General features: G+C 35.7%; 1 pseudogene; it reads left to right on the top strand.

Annotated features, from left to right (window-relative positions):
• Positions 1-5,798: 5,798 nt before the first annotated feature.
• On the top strand, positions 5,799-6,714 carry LOC100687243 (annotated as a pseudogene).
• Positions 6,715-22,292: the final 15,578 nt, after the last annotated feature.

Below are 22,292 nucleotides of genomic sequence, written 5' to 3'. Positions count from 1 at the left end.
TGTGACAAATCTTTGAGCCTCTGGGCTGTTTACCTAACGCTCAACGTAGACTTTGCTTCACTGTATCTGTGTTTTCCTCTGTATAGCTCATCTTTGTTCACAAAATAAGTGAAAAATATATATTCTCTTTATTTATATAAAAACAGCTAAAAAAGAGATATAACCAACCCTATCAACACTATTAGAAAGCTACAGTCAAGGTTACTTTGACTAAATTTAGCCCATGAGGTTTTACTGAACACCCACAAACAGAGATAAATTTGTCCTGGGCCACCATAACCAATAGCTTTTCTTTCTTTTTTCCTTTTTCTTTTTCTTTTTCTTTTTCTTTTTTTTTTTTTTTTTTTACAACCAATAGCTTTTCTACAGAAGAACTTCTTTCCTTTTTTCCCCTAAGAGCTCACAAAGTTTAAATGAAAATATAAGAAAAATACAATAATTTAACAGGTATGACAGCATATTAATGCAATAAGCATTTATGACACCTCAATTAAGAGAAAGCATTGTGTTATGTACCATGAAGGAAAACAAGGAAGTAAAATACTCCCACTACATCTGTTGTAAGGAAATTTCTAGTTTCTTCACCACTATTTATTTCCTTGGTCCACTGGGCAGTTCTTGGTCTCCTTCTTAACCCAGGCATAGATACTTTGGCATTCCACTTTAAATATATACTCACACTAGCTAGCTCCCTCTGTCCCTCTCCATTCCATTTCTTCTCTTTCCAAATCTCCACAGCTGCTGTTCTCAATCTTTATCTTAATTTCCAAGTCCACAATCTTATGGCAACTTTCTCTTAGAAACATAGTATATCTCCAAATTTACCAAAAAACCTCAGAGGCTAGCCAAAGCAGTCTTTCTTCTTCCTTACAATTCATTCAAAATCTCTTTTACAGGGACCATTTTCAACTCTTTCAGTTTTATGTGTTGCCACATTGGTCAATGTGTTAGATCCATGTCCTTCAGTCTGTCCATATCAATTACTCCCATTTAATCTATTTCTCCTCGCTTCTTCAGATATTTCCTTTTTATGAAAAAACCCCACAAAAGTATACAAATGGTAAGCGCTTGTTCTTTTGTTCCATGTTTACATGCATTTTCAGTTCTTTCTTTTCTAATGAAGAACAGCATTTATTTCTCCAACTCTCTTCATCACAAAATTAACACTTGCATCCAGCTGGATATCCACAGCTCTCTCAAGATGCAGAGCTGTTTTTCACCTTTCTCATACAGTTTCCTCTATATTACCTCCTACATAAATGCATATTGATCTTTTGAGGTCAGCCTAAATATCATCTGCTTGGAGAAATCATTTGGGGCTTCCTTCCCATTCCATCCTCAAAAGAATTAGTCACTTTTTCATTTGTAATTCTACAATGTGTTTTTCATTATGTTGTGTTCATTTCTTAGTATTACTTGTAAAAATATCTTCCTTTCACTAAATTATGAAAATTTTGTGGGCAGAAACACAGTATCTATCCTCCTCCTACCTCAATCATCTCTATCCTAATGCCTGACATATAACGGGTGCTCACTGTATATTTATGGCAAGTAGCCTATTACCTAATATATTTATGGAAAATTCCATTGAATATTATAAGAATTTAGAGAAAGATCACTCCACTGTGATATAAGAAAGCTGAAATGTACTTGAGAGAGAACTCCAAACAGAGCAGGGAATATCTTGTATCATGCAGAAAGAGTAGACTGAACAAAAGGTCAAACCTGAAAAGGCATAATGCTTACTAAAGGAACAATGAACATCTAATCTGGCTGGACTTTAGTAATAGAAAATAAGATAAGATTTGAAAAATAGAATGAAAGGTGAAAAACTTTGCATCAGACAGAAATAGTTTTGAATGTAACCAACAACAACAACAAAAAGCCTAAAAAAGAGAGAGAGATAGAAACTTATTTCTATCACATATAAGTGAAGTCCAAACATAAGAATTCAAGAGTTATCAGTCATTCACACTCTGTGCTTCACCACCATTAATACATGCCTTCTACCTTCTGGTCCAGGTGGCATTTTTAACTCCAACCATTATACATGTCAGTAAGCACAAAGGAATAAGGAATGAAAAGGGTACACTTTTTGTCTCTGAAGACACATCCTGGAAATTTCAAATAACTGGTCAGAATTTACTGCCAGGGCTATACCCAACTGCAAATGAGACCAAAAAAAAAAAAATCTTATTTCTTATTAGTAAACATGTTTCTCTCCTATTCCCAAATAGGACTCTTTCTCTCCTTACCCAATATTTTATTATATATATATTTAAATATTTATTTATTTATTTGAGAGAGAGAGACAGAGAGAGAGAGAGAGCACAATGAGGAGGGGCAGAGGGAGACAGAATCTTAAGCAAACTCCATGCTTAGTGCAGAGCCCAAAATGGGGCTTGATCTCACAACCCTGAGATCATAACCTGAGCCGAAACTAGAAGTCAGATGCCCAAAGGGACTGTGCTACCCAAGTGCATCTCTTTACTGAAGATCTTAAACGATAAGTTGAAGCATTCGCATTTTTAATAATGAGAACAATGGTGAGAGCAAACTCAGAAAATACAGATACTTTCATAAACTGACATTTTGGGGAACTGAATAAACCTGTCAGTTTGTGTACTTAATGTTTCAGAGAGAACTTAAGCACAGTTTCTATTTACTTAGCAATTGTTTATCATTTATTTTTTCCTGTAAATATTAAAGTGCTCATTATATTCAGCTAAAAGAAACAAAAGAAATTTGACAAATATTGTTCTTATCTCTGCAATTATTTAACATTCTACAAAACTTTTTGCCCAGTTCCATGTGAATGGTCATTTCAGTAAATGACAGTGGAATACAGACATTTAAACACAAAGAAAGGCTGACTCCCGGGATTCCTGGGTGGCTCAGTGATTTAGCGCTTGCCTTCGGCCGAGGGCGTGATCCTGGAGTCCGGGGATCGAGTCCCACATTGGGCTCCCTGCATAGAGCTTGCTTCTCCCTCTGCCTGTGTTCTGCCTCTGTCTGTGTGTGTGTGTGTGTGTGTGTGTGTGTGTGTGTGTGTGTGTGATGAATAAATAAATAAAATCTTAAAAAAAAAATAAAGGCTGACTCCCTACTTCTGTTTGTGGATTGATTTGGCTTTGTTGAATGTAAATAAGCAAAATAATTTCTTTCAAAATAGCTTCCAGGGATCATCCTTCATTAATCTCTCCAAGGCTTTTCTTGACTACATCATAAACCCAGCAGCAGGAGGTACTAACACAAAGCTCACATACCTCCCAAGTTCACCAGGGAGTACATCATCCCATTCCTCCTCATGTACAGATCCCAAGCTAGGAAATATTCTGGTTATGATACTGTTTCTTTAATTTTTAAGTACTAACTTTTAGTACTAAATGAGAGAATAAGAAACAGCTCTTTAAATATTATACATTTATAGATTTTAGAGAATTGAAGATAATAAAATAATTACAGGAAAATGATAATAAGAATTAGTTACTATAGGATATAGAATTGTATTTTTGATAGTCATATTATCTTCATATATAATTCTAATCATCAGTAAATGCAGTTATATCATGACCAAAATGAAATAAGAAATCATATTGACAACAACATTTTTTTATTAAAAAGGGGGGGTGCTTAATTAATTTCAGATATATTTTTCTAAGTATAGTGGATGAAGACACGTTAATTCTCATAGACATTATCCCTAGATGTAAAGTACTTTAGGTAGAAGAAAGGAATAACAAGATTTCTAGAAGTGCATTTTGGAGCTTATGCTTTTTCATGGACTCCAGTCCAGAGAATTAATGAACTATTTGGTGTATGAGATTTCCAGAATAGGAGAAAAGTTGTCAAGTAGAGCCTCTTGGGTACTAGAAACTGGGCAAGAAAGAGTACCTATCACTGTGCCCTCCAACTCTAGAGCAGAGGAGAGAATTCTAGCATCTCTCAAGTGTTAGTGAACAGAGCCAAGGAAATGGTCACATACCCTGCCTATGGACACACACTGAATTAAAAAGGTCTCTTCCCATTCAAAGATGAGTAAGGAGAAAAAACAATGACTAGAAATGTACAGAAAAAACTATTGCAGAACAGAAGAAAGAAAAGACTGTAAGAAGCTAAGGAAGGGCATAGTACAGTACTCCTTTAACTGCAATAACCAAAAGAAAAAGATGTGCATGTTATAATATATATATATATATATATATATATATATATATATATATATATATATATGACAATTCAATTCAGTAGTCTACACAGACAAAGCCAACTATTTCAATATCTTCAGGGACCAGTATAGTTTCATCAAAATTTCAAAGGGTCAATAGAGGGTAGGAAGACCTGGAAAATGGCCAATACAGACTATGTCTAAAGAGACGACACTCACCAGCACCATCTAAATGTTGTATAGGCTTATTGATATTAGATTTCTCATTTTGGAAATCTAGGGATTTTTTTAAAAGATTTACTTAATTATTTGAGAGAAGAATGATACAGAGAAAGAGAATGTGGGTGGGAGAAGTCAAAGGGAGAGAGAATCCTCAAGCAAACTCTCTGCTGAGCATAGAGCATAGAACTCCATCCCAGGACTCTGATATCATGACCTGAGCAGATATCAAGAGTTGGATGCTTAACCAATTGAGCCACCCAGGTACACCTGGAAATCTGGGGATTTAAAAAAAAATGTCTTTCTTTCTTTCCTCCTTCCCTGCCTCCCTTCCTTCCTTCTTTTTCATTCCTATCATGTGGATTACCAACAAAACAAATGAATGACAACAAGAGAAAGAAAATGTTATGTAGCCAAACAAAACACAAGTATAGTCTGCATACAGAAGACAGATTGTTTTTTTCTGAGCTCTTCTTAACAGTATATAATAAAAAAAGAAACAAGAGCAGACAGTCCAGAAGATAACAAGAAATGAAGGAAATACACTATAAGTGAGCTGAGAAAACAATTTTCAATAATAAAATTAAAATTTGCAATGGGAGAATTAAAAGTCATAGCTAACATTTTAGGAAGATAAATCGCAATTGTCAGTAATGATTTGAGAAACTCTTAGATACTAAAAGAAAGAGTGGAAATAAACACAATGGTAAGAGAAAAAAAATAGGGAAAATAGAGGGAACAGCACATACACAGCTGGCCCAAGAATATCAGTGTACTGTAATAGTCAATAATACAATAAAATAAAAAAATTCCCTGATCTTAAAATACTGAGAGGGGTACTGAGATATATATATATATATATATATCTGCAGATCAGTCTAGGAAATCTAATACAGAAATCAATGAACTTCCAAAAGATAAAATAATTTTAAAAGGAGAAAAAATAATCAAGGAAGCTATCATTTAAATGCTTCAAAATAAAAAAACATAAATTTGTAGACAGAAAAGATTCATTGAATGAATACCTCAAACCATGGGTAAAAATAAACTCATGATAAAGATATCTCCATGATATTTCAAAACTTAAAAGCAAAGAGTTAATCCAAAAAGCTTTAAAGAGAAACAGGAAATAAAAATAGGCTTCTGCAAAAGATTAAGAGAATGATGCTATCAGCCTTTCAACAGTATCTCTGCCTTCTAGCTTTGTAGAGCAATTGATTTCCAACCTAGAATTCTTGACCTAAACAAATTATCAATGAGTAGTGAAATACAGTATGAGAAATGCAAGAGCTTAAATATATTACCTCCAATGCATGGTTACTTAGGAAACCACTGGAGAATGTTCTCCACAAAAATAAAGGAATAGATTTCAGGAGTAAGACTTTTTGTCAACCTTGACTTCTCTTTGGATATGGAGAAAGCAAAAGGCCAAAAGGGCTCCACGAAGTGGGGGGAAGACTATCTGGCTGGCCAATCCCAACCTGTATCAGAAGAAGCCAAAGAGAAACAGCAGGGGTATGGTGAACCAAAGTTACCAGGAACCTCAGCAAGTGGGACCAAATGGAAGTGATCTATGAAAGAAGGCAAAGCTTCCTGTTCAGAAAAGATGGCACAAAAGAGTACAAGAGTAAGAATTTGGAAGAAAATCCCAGTTCCTCCATTACCTTCGAAACTGCCACCAGCCAACTTGCTTCACCGAGACATCCTGCGGGCTTGGTGCCAAGAACTCAAGCTGAGCACCAAAGGCCAGAAATTAGATGTATATAAGCGAATCTGCTAATATGCTTACCCAGATCAAAAGAAGAACATTCCTGTCACTGCAGAAGAGGCCAAGATTCTCACCCAGACACAAAGAAGGTTAATGATGGACAAGGGGGAAATGTCTCTGGAAAGTCTTGGAACAAAGATACCTTCTGATGGAACTTCCTGAAGTGGCTGCCCCCCTTCCCCACCCCAAGGGGTCTGATGCTCTCCTGGAGGGGGGGGTCAATACTGTTGTTGTGACCACTTCGGCCCCAGATTCCATGTTTGCCTCCTGGTCCAGAATTGCAGTCAGGGCTGGGAAGATGGAGACAGTGGCATCGCCACAGGAGGCCCACGGTGCCAAGTGGTGTGTGGTCCATGGGAGAAGTATGCCTGCAGACACAGAAGGTTGGGTTCACCTGCAATTTCATGCAGGACAAGTCTGGGTGCCTGAAAAGTGGGGGAGAGTATGCACCCTCTTCTTGCTCCCCGCTTGTAACTTTCCACCCCCACAGCTGGAGGACAATATGCTGTGCCCCAAATGTGTTCGCAAGAATAAGGTGTTAATGAAAAGCCTCCAATGAGCTTTCGATAGCAGGATAAGGGACACAGCTGTCATTATAATCAATGGTACAAAGAGAACTACAATCAACTCCGTGGTGACACTGATGGCCGGACTGTGGGCTGCTCACACCATCCATGCTTCCTGCTTACAGGGGCACAGGCCAGTGCATTGCAGATGTTACCCTCCAACCTCCATGGGGCCTGTGGCTTCGTGGGTTGAGAGGCAGGAGCTCTTAGATTTTAAATTGGAAGAGCATTTCAGAAATTACCATTCATTCTACTTAATAAGAAGAAAAAGTCATTCATACTACCAAAAGTTTGCCCTTTTGAAATAGAAGTGACCTTAACTTCTTTTAAAGTGGGAACCTGAGCCTCGCCTGGCAGAGGGTTTGGGGATGGGGGGTGGAGTGGAAAGTACAGGTGTGCTTCCACGCTGGATTTCTCTGCAATTCCAACTTCTCCAGAGACGGCTACACCTTCTTAGGTTCGTGACTTCAGGCTGTTGAGTATTTTAAACCAAAGGGAAAGCTGTTATTCTTTCCCACTCCCGAAAACATACTTTTAATATAGAAAACATTTTTTGATGTTTTCTTAATAACCTGAGACCTCTATGGTATGTCTCTGGGATAATAATATGGAACACTTTGCGGGTATTATTTCTACTTGTAACTATCTTGTGTGTTTTACTGCTTAAAAATATTTAAGGGTACTTCTGAATCATAAATTCATAATGTATTAGATTTTAAATTGTATATAAAATCATCTATTGTACTTAGGAGGCCATATGCATTGTGGGCAAATTCTTAATATTCTTAACTCAGGATTAAGCTAAAAATCATGATTTTCTTTGGCATGATTCTTTTTTAAACCACTCAAATGTAGTATGAGTAACATTTTTTAAAAAGCTATACATTTAATGTATATAATTTGATGAGTTTGATTCATTTAGAATTTTTTGTGTCCTTCCTAAATTTATAGTCCTGCGGTTCTTAGAAAATATTTTTTTTTCACTTGTGTTCTTATGGCAGATTCTAACATTGTTTTATTGTTGTGGATTTGGAGATTATGAAAACTTTTTCCCCCTCTAATGTACTGGAAGGAGTAGTAGAGTTAGAAAGTTTATAACCATTAGGATATGGACAGATTTGGGCAAGAATCCTCAATAAATGTTAAAAAAATAATAATAAAATAAAGGAATAAATCAAAAAAGAGAAAGAAATATTACACAGGAAACAGCAACCTGTTAGCTTTATCAAATGAAACCTTCAAGATCATGCTTGCGCAGTGCATCTTAAAGTAGATCAACCAGATTAGAGCACATCAAAATTTACAGCAATATTTCCATATAGTCAAAATTGACAGAATTCCTTATATTTTTTAATGCATTAAGAAAATATTTACACAACTTGAGGAGAGATTAGAGACAAATCCATGATAAGTCCATTGAAAAAAAACTAAATAAGTAAGCATATAAGCAAAAAAGACAATTTGTACTCCAGGAAGATGAAAAAAGTCCTGAAAGAAAGGAAAACTAATTATAGCACTTAACATAGCTCTAAACAGAGTTTATGAAATCATAATAAACAATATTGAAGTAACTAGAAGATGGGAGTTGTATGTGTTTTGGTTATAATGAGGGATGAAAAAAGTACATCAACATCTTCCATAGTAAATAGATAATCTCTAAACCTAAGATATCCAGGCTATCAGCACATTATTTAGGGATGTAAGTGGTTTCTGTCAAAGAAAGAGATAAAAAACTAAAATTAAAACTGGCCTATTGGGGTGCCTGGCTGACTCAGTTGGTGGAGCACATAACTCTTGACCTTAGGGTTGTGAATTAGAGCCCCATGTGTGGCACAGAGTTTACTTAAAATAAAATAAAAATTTTTAATCGGCCTATTAAAATGGGCACATACAGGTAATGTACTGTTTCACAATAAAAATATAGAGAATATATCTAAAAACTGAAGGATAATTAGACTCAAGATTTTCTTTGAAACATTCTGACAGAATGCAATATAATTCTACTCCAAGAAATGTTTAGTGCAAAAGGATAGGATCCAAGCATTTTTATGCCCAATCCAGTAATCTTTTTTTTTTTTTTATGAGTTAAGGAAACTTTTAGAGACATGCTCATGTAGGCAAGGACTCATAAAATAAATCACATATTTTTCCCTTGCAAAAACTAAGAGTATTTTTGTCAGCCAACTAAGAGATAAATCAAAAGAAAAAATTCCTCTTCTGGGTAAGATGGACTAACATAGACAAGATTTACCCTCTACAAAAAACCACCAAAGAATTGGACAAAATAAATGAAACAGTGGTTTGCAAGACACTGTATATTAGGCAACAAAAGGCACTAATAACGAAAGACAGAAAACAAATGTGATGTGCCCTTTGATTTGCAAAGCTTGCTGCCTTGAAAGACTTTTAAGAGAGTACTCAGGAAGGGGAAACCAGGTAGAGCCTAGCATGCTTCCTGAGTTGAAGAAACATAACTAAAGAGTCCAGGGAAACTAAGGCAGATATAATTCACAGAGAAGATTGCTAGAAAAGATTCTTCTGCATACAGAATGATGGAGATCTGCACTGGCTAGGTACTCTTCAAGTGTTTAGCAGATCAGTGGATGTCTGGGAGGAAACAGTATGAGGCTAGAGAAAGAACCACCCAAAAGAATTAGAAATAAAAGTACCCAGTGCCCACTCAGTCACAGCAATGATGTTTGTCTCCACTACCCAATTTTGAAAACGTTATAAATCAGAGGTCATTGGATAGACTATCCAGAAGAGTCCTGACACCGTAGAGGGGAATAATTAACATTAGAATAAACACTGGTTTGGTCTTGCCCACCAAAATTTTTTTTTTTTTTTTTTTTACGATAGTCACACACAGAGAGAGAGAGGCAGAGACACAGGCAGAGGGAGAAGCAGGCTCCATGCACCGGGAGCCCGACGTAGGACTCGATCCTGGGTCTCCAGGATCGCGCCCTGGGCCAAAGGCAGGCGCCAAACCGCTGCGCCACCCAGGGATCCCTTGCCCAACAAATCTTAAAACCAAAACTCAAAAGTATAATATTATTTACAAGTACCTTAACTGTACTCAAGAATCTTAATTACAAAACAAAAATATCCAGCATTCTAAAGTTAAACATCAGAATATCTGGCATCCAGTCAAGAATAACCAGGCATGCTAAATGACAAGAAACTACATCACAAGGAGATAAAATAGCCAATAAAAACAGACCCAAAACTAATACAAAAGTTAGAGGTAGCAGATGAAGACATTAAAATAGCCTATTGTAACTGCATTCTATGATCTAATAGTTAAGGTGAAGTATGGGAAATGGAATAAAATATAAAAATAAAACATCTAGAGATGAACAATTGGTATTAAAAATAAAGTGCCATGGATAAACATTACACAAAAAGGGATTGTGAACTTGAAGACATAGTAATAGACACTATTATCAATAATTATATATGATAATAAATATACTATTAATTATTTATAAATGTATTATTTATTAATATAAATATATTTTAAAAATATAACAATATATGGCAAATTTAATATATGTGATAAATAAATACATATTTGAACAAAAAATAACCAAAATCTTTCCAAATTAAAAAGAAACAAAAATGCAAACACAACATATCAAAATTAATTAAGAAGAGAGAAATACTAACACATGGATGAACCTTGAAAACATAATTCTAAGTAGAATAAACCAATCACTAAAGTGCATATTGTATGAGGTTTCTAGGATAGCCAAAGACATGGAGACAAAAAATAGAATGGTGACTGCCAGGTGCTGGAAGAAAGGGGGAAGGAAATTTACTGTTTATTGGTTACAGAATTTCAGTTGAAGAAGGTAAAAATATTCTAGAAAAAAATTCTGATGATGGTTGCACAACAATGTGAATGTACTTCTTGTTAAAAAAACTATACACCTAAAAATGGTTAAAAATGTTAATTTTATATCATGTATGTTTTACCAGAATAAAAAAGAAGGAAATCTTAAAAGCAGAGAAATGAACAGAAGAACCAAGATATAGATGGCAGCAGATTTCTCACTAAAACAATCTAATCAAGAATACAGAGTGACACCTCAAAATACTGAAACAATTCTATACTCAACAATAAAAATTCAAAATAAATTGAAAAAATATTTTTCAGCCATATGAAAGGCAAACTAATTTGTCTCAAAGAGACTCACATGACAAGAAAGACCTTCAAGTGAAGGAAAATAACAGATTAAAAAGAAGGATCTACATAGAAGAATGAAGAGCTCTGAAAATGGCAACTGCAAGGTAAATATAGAAGAATTTTATTACTTAAATATCTTTAAAACATCGCTGATTCCTAAAACATTATCATGTGGCATGGATCTCATAAAATAGGTCAAGCACAATGTATGACAGTATCATAGTGACCAGAAGGGGCAGAAATAGAAGTTTATTCTTGTAGGACTCTTATACGACCTAGGAAGTAATACAGTATTGGAAGCTATTCTGTGATAAGCTTAAAGATATGTTCTCTAAACCCTAAAGCAATCACTAAAGTAACAAAAAGTCATATTTAATAAGCCAACAAAGAAGACAAAATAAAATCATAAAAAGTTCTCAACCAAAAAGAAGGGAAAGAAGAAACAAAGTAAATAAGTGATACAAGTATAAAATTAGCAAGATCATAGACTTAAGCCCAACTGTATGAATTATCAAATAAATAAATACAAATGAGCTAAATATCCAATAGAAGGCAAAGAGTGTCAGAATGGCTAAAAAAAGTGTAAACTCAACTCTATATTGACTACCAAAAACCCATAAAACATATGAAGAGACAAATAGGTTAAAAAGTTAAAGGTTATACATGACATACTTTGTATATTAGCTTTCTAGGGCTGTCATAATAACGTGCTACAGACTGAATGGCTTACACAAGACAAATGTATTTTCTCACAGTTCTGTAGGTTAGCAGTCCAAGATTCAGGTGTTGTTAGAGTTGGTTTCTTTTGAGATTTTTCTCCTTACCTTATAGATGGCCATCTTCTCCCTTGTATCTTTACATGGTCTTACTTCTGTACCCGTTTGTGTCCAAATTTCCTCTTCTTACATGAACACCAGTCATACTGAATTGGAGTCCACCTTAATTACCTCATTTTAATTTAATTACTTCTTGAAACACCCTGTCTCCAAATTAAGTCATGTTCTGAGTTATTGGGATTTGGAATTTTAGCATATGAATTTGAGAGAAGGTGTTGAATGTAAAATATTAATTTATAATTCAGCCCATAACACCTAGCTATTACTAATGAAAAAAGCCAGAGTAGCTATATTAATAGCAAACTCAGTAAGTTTCAGAGCTAAGAATGTTCTCAGATATAAAAAGGAGCATTTCATAATAAAAAGGAGATAACTGCTAAGATGACAAAAGAATTATAAACTTATGTATCTAATAACAAAATCTCAAAAGCATGAAGCAAAACCTGATAAACTATAAGGAGGAATAGACACACCCACAATTATAACTGGACATTTCTACACCTCTCTCTCAAGAGCTGATAAAACAAAGAGACTTAAAATCAGTAAGAATACAAAAGACTTGAATAGCACTATGAACCAAAGTGAACTAATTGACAATTATAAAACACAACACAACAGTAGCAAAACACAGTATCTATTCAAGTGTGTATCAAACAAATGTAAAACTAGATCATATCTGGGGCAAAAACAAGTCTCAGCTTAAAGAGATTGAAGTAACAAAAGTCTCTGGCAAATCCATAGCTAAATAGCCCACTTTTATATAACCTATGTGTCAAAGAGGAACTCTAAAGTAAATAAATGTACTCAAATGAATAAAAATAAAAATTGAGCATATAAAATCTCTGCAATGGCATAAATCAGTACTTGAGAAGAAATTTTATAGCAATTAATGTCTATATTTAAATAGAAGAAATAGCTCAAATAGATGACCTCAACTAGAAAAATAAAGGCAAATAAAACCAAAGAATTTAAAAGTATTTGGCATGTTTTAAAATATGTGGTTTATAATAGTGAACTGGATCATTGTTAAAAACTAATATACCACTCAGTGGAAGAAATTATTTCTTCCTAGGATACTTTTTCCGTGTTATTATCTATCTAGGACCTGGAGGTATTGTGCCAATTATGCCTAAATTACTTTATACAGAATTACCATTTTCATATTAAAATATATAGATAAAATGACTAAAGAAATATACCAACGTATATATGCATGCTATCACTGGGAATTGGAATTCTAAGTGATCAGTGTTTTACTTTGCACCTTTCTTTATTTTACATATATTCCTAAGTGAACATGCATTGCTTTATAATAAGAAATCTATTTTTAATAGGGTCATATAATTTTGTAAATTCCATATAATCATCATTATATAACACTTCTAGGAAAATTGCCAAGACATTAACTAATATCTCTAAGAGTTGAAAATATGGAAGATAATTTTCTTCTTTAAACTTTTCTAAATTTTCCACACTTTTTATAATGAGTTATATAAATGTTTAAATAAATAATTTTCTTTAGAAAACTCTAAAAGATATGTATTAAAATCAAACAAGAATAAAATTTTGCTAAAGAAATTAATCTATAGAATCAATTTTAGAATCATAATACATTTAAAATTTTCTCTTAGGAGGACTAAATATTAGTTTAGCAAGAACTTATGCCTTTACTTTAAACATCCAATTATTGATAGTACCTAACTCCTTGATTCCAAAAACAAAAAGTAGTAGATAATAACTCACATAAAATTGTCTAATGGTATTGAATGGCTAGACTAAAAACCAAAAGCTTAGTTAAATATTTTAACTAATATTTAAATATTAATATTTAATATTAATATAAAATTTAATATATATATTTTTGATAGAAAGAAGTAGCATGATTTTATTGAAATGTTTTAGTACAGGGGTGGATGATCTTAAAATCGTATATTCTAAACCAATACAAGCACTACAAATGATACATTCCTGAATCTAAGGGACATCTAGACAAAGGCAAGTTCTAGTATGAATTATCTGCAGGTTGATTAACATCATTTAAGTTGGAGGACGAGCAGCTTTGGTATGCGTGTGCTTCTCTGGCTCCCCTTTTCGGCTAGATATCCGTGAGTCCAGCCCCATTCGGCAGAGATGGACAGAACCCATACACTGGGTGGTTTCCCTGAATGCTTGCATACCAGGGGCAAGGGATACGCAAGTTCTGCGATCGGGCCGCTCCTGAGGCCACCCCCACATCATCTTTCTGGAGCTGAAACCATCAAATGGTTGAGGTCTACATCGCCCCCGTGTATGGCCTAGTCGAATTAGTGAATATAGCAGAACTATATGAAAACAAAAAGTGAGGCCAAAAGAGAGAAAAAGTCAGTTAATTCGATAATGACAATGCAGATTTTTATCTGAGGATTATTTTAAAACTAGCTCTGTATCTTAGACTCAATCTGAAGACGAAATGATCACGTTTAAATCACCTCTGGTCAGTCATGTCAACATGTCTATGCTTATATGCCAAGGCCGTCTACCTGCGTGTGTCTGGAACTACATTTTCATCTGTCTTTGCATAGAAATTCCAAGAAATAGATATCACTCATTTATCAAAACTAAAAATTACATACATCTAAGGAGGTTCTTTACATTATCAAGTCAACTCTTCCTAGGTAGAGCCAATCGGTATCACATAGCTGACTCTACCAGGCTAGAGTGCCATTGTTTTTCTCAAAAACCGTTTTAAGGTACAGCAAAATGCCGGTCTCTGCAATGACCAACACGATGCTTGCTAAACTTCAACCTCTGCTGGACTGAAGTTTGAAATCTTAAAAATTGCTGTTCTTAAAAAAAAAAAAATTGCTGTGACTTAAAGATTTGGTTTTGCCACCTGCAAAACTTAGATCAGGCAATTTCCTCTCTTCAAATTTTAAGATTCAGCAGAAGGGAGGGAGTATTAGTCCCAGCCTTTGTCTACGCAGGCAAATTCTCTTCTTTCCGGGCTGAAGAATTTAGTTGGTTGTACACTAGTGCGCATCTACCAAGATTAATAATTTAATAATATTTAAGATTTTATTTCATTATTTTAGAGGAAGAGATAAAGAGAGAGTGAACATGCACTTGCATGGGGGGAGGGGCAGAGAGAGGGGGAGAAAATCTCACCCCGACTCTGGGTTGAACATTGAGCAAGTCATGGAACTCAATCTTAGGACCCCAATATGAGGCCCTGAGCCAAAACCAAGAGTCGGAGGCTTAACAGTTGAGCCACACAGGTGCCCAAAAAAGCTTAGTTTAATCTAACACATTATCATAGCTTCAGAATAAGGGGGTAAATGCAGGGATTTTTTTTCTATAAAAACAAAACCTCTTCTATTGCTATGCAGTATTGAATTTTTTTTTAAAAAATTGCCTTTTCTTTCACCTTTACTTTGATTTAAATATTCTGTTAATAAAAATACAGAACAGTATCAATTTATAAATTAATATTATTAATATAATCAATACTTTATACAGAAGATTAAAAAACACAACTTAAAATTATTAAAGAGACAAAAAGAATTTATTTGGAAAGATGCTAGAAGCCAGAATTATTCAACATGGCAACAGAATTGCAGAATATTGACTAAAAATTCCCAAATACATATATATGTTGCTATACATATGCATACACATAAACATGTATACACACACATATAAAATATGTAACTATAATGACTAGTTCTTCCTTATACCTATGGAAAAATTGAACCATAGACATCTGGCATAAGCCCAAGTAGTTTTAGTTCTTGACAGTGAAAAGTGTTTTCAACGCTGGCCTCACCTTTTCATGTCTGTTGGCCATCTATATGTATTCTTTGGAGAAATGTCTGTTTATGCTTTCTGCCCATTTTTAGTTGGATTATTTGTATTTGGGGTATTGAGTTTTATAAGTTCTCCTTTGGATACTACCCTCTATTGGATATGTCATTTACAAATATCTTCTCTCATTCTATAGGTTGTCTTTTAGATTTGTTGGTTTCCAGCACTGTGCATAAGCTTTCTGTTTTGATGTAGTCCAATAGTTTATTTTTGCTTTTGTTTGCTTGACCTGTTCTACTGGGGTTTTTTTGTTTGTTTGTTTTACTTTGCTCTTTTAGTTTCTCTTTCACTTATTTCTTCTCTAATCTATATTCTTTTTTCTTCTACTGGATTTAGGGTTTTGCTTGTTCTCTTTCTAGCACCTTTAGGACTAAGGTTAAATTGTTTATTTGGAATTTTTATTGTGTCTTGAGGTAGGTCGTATTGCTATAAATTCCCCTCTCTGAACTGCTTTTCCTGCATCTCAGAGGTTTTAACTACAATGTTTTCATTTCATTTGTTTCCATGTATTTTTTTATTTCTTCTTTTATTTATTACTTGGCCCATTTATTGTTTAGTAGCATGTTATTTAACTTCTATGTATTTGTAGTCTTCCCAGACTTTTTCTGGTGGTTGATTTCTAATTTCTTAGCACTGGGGACAGAAAAGATACATGGGATAGTTTGGATCTTTTTTTAATTTGTTGATACTTGTTTTGTAGCCTAATATGTGCTCTATTCTGAAGAATGTGCCATGAAAAGAATGTGTATTCTCCTGATTCTGTTTTAGAATGAAATGTTCTGAATATACCTGTTAAATTCATCTGGTACAGTGTGCCACTCGAAGCCATGTCTCCTTGTTGATTTTTTGTTTAAATGATCTGTCCATTGATTTAAATGGGTTGTTAATGCCCCTTACTATTAATGTATCACTATAAATTACTTCCTTTATGCTTGTTTTTAACTGCTTTAAATATCTGGGTGCTACCAAATGGGTGCATAAATATTTACAACTGTTCAATCATCTTGTTATACTGCCCCTTAATGATTAAATATGACCTTCTTTGTCTCTTGTTATAGTTTTTTCTTTTAAAGTCTATTTTGTCCAATACAAGTATTGCTACCCTGACTTTCTTTCTATATCTATTTGCATGATAAATGCTTTTCCATTCCCTCACTTTCAATCTGCATGTGTCTTTAGGTCTGAAATGAGTCTCCTGTAGGCAGCCTACAGATGGCTCTTGGTTTTTTTATCCATTCCATCGCCCAAGGTCTTTTGATTGGAGCATTTTCCCCATTATATTCAAAGTAATTATTGACATTAATTAATTAATTAATTAATTAATTAATTACTGCCATTTTGTTATTTGTTTCATGGTTGTTTTTGAAGTTTTTCTACATTCCTTTCTTCTCTTGCTCTATCCTCTCACGATTAATTGGTTTTCTTTAGTAATATGCTTGTATTCCTTTCTCTTTATTTTTGTATGTGTATTACTGGTTTTTCATTTGTGGCTACTATTGTTTATATATAATATCTTCTATTTATAGCAGACTCTATTAAGTTGATGATCGCTTAAGTTTGAGACCATTCTTTACTCTTCTCCTTGCCATGTTTTAGGTATATGGTATTATACTTTACATCCTTTTATTCTGTGAATCCTTTGACTGATTTTTATAGACATACTTAATGTTATTGCTTTTGTGCTTCCTACTTTTCTTACTCCTGTTTATGATCTTTCCTTTCCACTCAGAGTCCTTTTTAACATTTCCTGCTTAGTGTTGATGAATTCTTTTCACATTTTTTCATCTGGGAAACTATCTCTCCTTCTATTCTGATTGATAGCCTTGCTTAATAGAGTATTCTTGGTTGCAGGTTTTGTTGTTGTTTTCTTTCAGTACTATGAATATATCACACCACTCTCTTCTGGCCTATAAAGTACTGAAAAATCAGCTAACAAACTTATGGGGTTTCTCTTGTATGTAATAATTGATTTTTTTCTCTCTTGCTGCTTTTAAAATTCTCCCTATATCACCACTTTTGGCCATCTTAATTATATTGTGTTTTTGGTTCACCTTTCTGGGTTGATTTTGTTTGGGGTTCTCTGTGCCTCCTGGATTAGGATTTCTGTTTCCTCCCCAAGATTCAGGAAGTTTTCACCTATTATTTCTTCAAATACATTTTCTGCCCCCTTTTCTTTATCTCCTTCTGAGATCCCTGTAATGCAAATGTGTAAACTTGATTGTGTCACTGAGTTCCCTAAGTCTATTCTCATTCTATTCTCATTTTTCATGTTTTTGTTTCTCTCCCTTGCTAAGCTTGATTACTTTCCATTACTCTGTCCCCAAGGTCACGGATTCATTCTTCTGCTTCTTATAGTCTATTATTTATTATATCTAGTGTATTTTTAATTTCATGTGTTGTATTCTTTTTTTTTTTAATTTTTTTATTTATTTATTATAGTCACACACAGAGAGAAAGAGAGGCAGAGACACAGGCAGAGGGAGAAGCAGGCTCCATGCACCGGGAGCCCGACGTGGGATTCGATCCCGGGTCTCCAGGATTGCACCCTGGGCCAAAGGCAGGCGCTAAACCACTGCGCCACCCAGGGATCCCCATGTGTTGTATTCTTAATGTCGGATTGACTGCATCTTATCTCATTGTTAAGGGTCTCACTGACATCCTCCATTCTTTTCTTAAATCCAGTGAATATCTTTATGATCATTACTTTAAACTCTCTATCAGGCATATTACTTATTTTCATTTTGCTACGATTTTGTTGTGTTCTTTCATTTGGGACATTTTCCTCTGTCTCCTCATTTTGTCTAGCCCTCTGTGTCTGTTTCTTTGTGTTAGGAAAGACAGCTTTGTCTCTTGCACTTGAAACTAATGACCTTATGAAGAGATCCTGTAGTGCACTGCCACGTGGTGTCACCTACTCATCAGATCCTGGAATTTCAAGAATGTCTCCCGTGTGTGATGTGTTTGCCCTACTAGCATGTCTCACCAGCTTTTTCCCTCAGTCTGGTTGATTACAATGCCTATCATATGCAGTATTTGGACCCTGTGTTAGTGGGCCTGTCTTTGAATGCGTTGAGTTGAATCAGACCAGGTGTTTGCCAGAGATGCCGTACTACCAAACTGCAGAGTGCTTTCTCTATGTTGTCCCCTAAGAAACTAGAAACTAAGAAACTCTAAGAAACTCTAGTTCATGGGCAGGGCCTGCAGTCAGACCAGTTGTCTGCTTCTAGCCCACTGCTGGGACATCCCTCTGACTGGTGCATATGACATCTTTCCTTCTCTCTAGGACAGAAGTCAGTTTGGAATAGTGCTGGCCAATGTAGGGGCTGCTTGCACACTGCTAGGCCTAAGGCACTGCTCTATATGGCCTCTGGCCAAAAGTGTATTGGAGAGGGTGGATTTGCCAAAGCACAGCTCAAGGGGACAGTGTAGTCCTCTGGTGATGCTAGCAAGCTTTTTGTGCTGCTATTCCTCCATGGGAGGGGACTCTCAGCACAGGAACTGAGTCAGGCTGTCTAGAGGGGTGGATTGGAGGAAGTACCTGTGAGGTGGGGTTGGGAGAAGGTTGGTAGTGCTAGCAAGTTAGGTAGTCCTGCAGGTGGCCCTGTGTTTATACTGGGGTAGGGGAGGTAAATGGTGCCTGCTGGTTCATTTGTTCCTGAAGAAGTTCTCCAGCAATTTGTGCTCCTCAGGCATGCACTCTGAGATTAGTAAATAACTCTCCCTCTTATATGCCCCAGGTGCCTGTCAAACTGCTGCTCCAATGCTGTATCTCCATGGGCTGTTTATTGTACTGTTTCTGTAAGAGGGGACTCGGGTCCTCTCCTTCATCATTTCTCCTAGAACCAAGCCCACTGATTTTTTGAAATTCCAGGTTTTAAGTCCTGCTGGTTGTAGGAACCCATAAAATTTGGTTCCCCTGGTGTAAAAAAACAAATGTTATAAAGATTTGTTTTTCCCCTGTGGGCTCCTGGTGTGGGGGTCTGTTTCTCTCCTGGTTCCATACATGTGGCATCCCTTCTTCCCAAGGACAGTCCAACAAGTCTGTTTAGTTCCCAACCATGTCTCCCAACCACGTCTCTGCTAATCCTGACTCTTCAATGAGGTCTCTTCTCTAACTTTAGTTGCAGAGTTTACTCTGCCAGTCTTTGGGTTGTTTTCTGGGTTGTTTATACTGATGTGTTATCTAGTTGTATCTATAGGACCAGGGGAACGTAGGGTCTTCCTACTCCACCATCTTCCCCAGAAGTCTGAGCTTTTCATTTCGCTTATTTCATTTTTCATTTCTAAAATTTCCATTTGGTACTTCTTTTCTGTATCTTTTTTTTTTCTCTTTTTTTTAATGATTTATTTATTTATTTATGATAGAGAGAGAGAGAAAGGCAGAGACACAGGAGGAGGGAGAAACAGGCTCCACGCCAGAAGCCCGACCCGGGACTCGATCCCGGGACCCCAGGATCATGCCCCGGGCCAAAGGCAGGCGCCAAACTGCTGAGCCACCCAGGGATCCCCTGTACCTTTTCTTTCAATGTTGAAACTTCTTATTTCTTTGTTTAGGCTTTCTATTTTTTCATTTTTGTCTACAGTTTTCAATTGCTCCTTAATGCATTTTTTTTAAAATTTTTATTTATTTATGATAGTCACACAGAGAGAGAGAGAGGCAGAGACACAGGCAGAGGGAGAAGCAGGCTCCATGCACCGGGAGCCCGACGTGGGACTCGATCCCGGGCCTCCAGGATCGCGCCCCGGGCCAAAGGCAGGCGCCAAACCGCTGCGCCACCCAGGGATCCCTCCTTAATGCATTTTTATCATTGGCTTCTTTAAAATCTTTGTCAGGTAATTCTAACATCTCTAACTTCTCAGCATTGGTGTCTATTGATTACCTTTTTTTCATCCAGTCTGAGATGTTCCTGATTCTTGCTACAATTCTAATTTTTTTTTTTAACTAAAGCCTAAACATTTTAGTGTTCTGAGACTCTCTTAGTTAAACCTTACAAACTGATTTTCTTGTATACCACTTTCATTGGCAAAGTCAGGGAGGCATCTGACTAGGGCCAGGTAGAGATTGAAGTCCAATTTTTCCACTCCACTTCATTGACACCTGAAGGAACAGTGTTCCTCTTTACTGGTAGAAAAGATTGTATTTCCAGCCCCCCGAGTCATCTCCATTGACTCCATGGTGGAGATGGCCCTGTTAGTGCTGGGTGATGGTATAAGTTTAACTCACTATTAGACCTCCTCTGATCCTACCTGAGTGAGGTCACCTTTATAGTGTAGGATGTTGTGTATATCCAGGTTCATCATCTCAACTCTCTATTGATACTATGGGGGAGTCTCATTACTTGCCATCAGGAATGAATAACCCATATCCCTCTTGACCTTTACTGACACGACCTAGGTGGGCTGTTTCTTTAAAAGCTCATGAAAAAAGAGGTCTAGGCTCCCACCTGGCCTTTGTTAGCATGGGGTTGGGGAGGATGAGACCATAGTTTTTCCATGGGTTTAACTGGAGTAGAGCAGATATTATCTAAAACTTTGTCTTTCTAGGCTGTCTGTTTCATGGGCCTTTGGCTAGATGAACTAGCTTTTGTTGGGGCTTTTTTTTTTTTTTTTTGTCAGCTCTTTCTGTTCCAGGTCTGGGAATATATGAGGCAAAAGAAAACAGAGAACTCATGCTGGATCTCAAGTTCCCTAGCCAGTCTTCCTTCTTCTCACCACCCTCAGTATCTTACAGTTCTGTTTGTTTGTTTGGTTTTTAACATATAATGTTCAACATTTTCAGTTTTACTTATGGGAGTAATAGTAAGAACTATTGAAGAATTCCATCTTCTTTTTTTAAAAGATTTTATGTATTTATTCATGAGAGACACAGAGAGAGAGAGAGAGAGAGGGGCAGAGACACAGGCAGAGGGAGAAGCAGGCTCCATGCAAGGAGCCCGATACAGGACTCAATTCTGGGACTCCAGGATCACACCCTGGGCTGAGGCAGCGCTAAGCCGTTGAGCCCCTGGGCTGGCCATATTCCATCTTCCAAAGCAGATTTTTTTTTTTTTATATTTCACTATATTTCACTATATACCTTTTCATCATCTAATTTCTATTTAAGAACTTTTCGGTTGTGTCTTTTACTTATTCTCTTTTGTTGACTAATAAGAAGATGGCTGATGACAATGTTAAAATTAATAGTAAATATTAATACTCAATACATTCCAGTGCAACCCATGTCTTACACCCTGAGAATATGCTATAATAAAAATATTTACTAAAGCTTATAGAGGTCTGGTGCCACTAGTTGATTTTATTCAGGTAAACTGTAAAAGCTGGATCCACACTGAGTTTCTGGAGTGAAGAGTTAATATGATACTGAAATTCCTTAGTATTTTTACAAATCAATATTCGATTACATATACAAATATGTGAAGGTTCATTATGTATTCTCTCTGTATTTGTGTGATAGAGAATTTCCATAATAAAAAGAAAAAATTCTGTCAACAGAAAATGAACATAGATGTTTCTTTGACTAATAACCCTGTAAATCCAATACCAGAGAAGCTTAATGTCTAGAAAAAATTTCAGTGAACTCTGTCACAACATCAGGCAACAATCCAACTTTTTGTTATTATAATTTCTCTTCATTGCCTCTCATATTTTATGTATTTAAAATGTATTCTACTCATGGTTTACTCTTAATGTGTTTGCTATTGGAAAATAG

The sequence above is a fragment of the Canis lupus genome, chromosome 8 (assembly GCF_011100685.1).
Source record: "Canis lupus familiaris isolate Mischka breed German Shepherd chromosome 8, alternate assembly UU_Cfam_GSD_1.0, whole genome shotgun sequence".
In the NCBI taxonomy this organism is placed as follows: domain Eukaryota; kingdom Metazoa; phylum Chordata; class Mammalia; order Carnivora; family Canidae; genus Canis; species Canis lupus.
The sequence above is the reverse complement of the archived record's forward strand: the minus strand, read 5'-3'. Positions and strand labels throughout refer to the sequence as shown.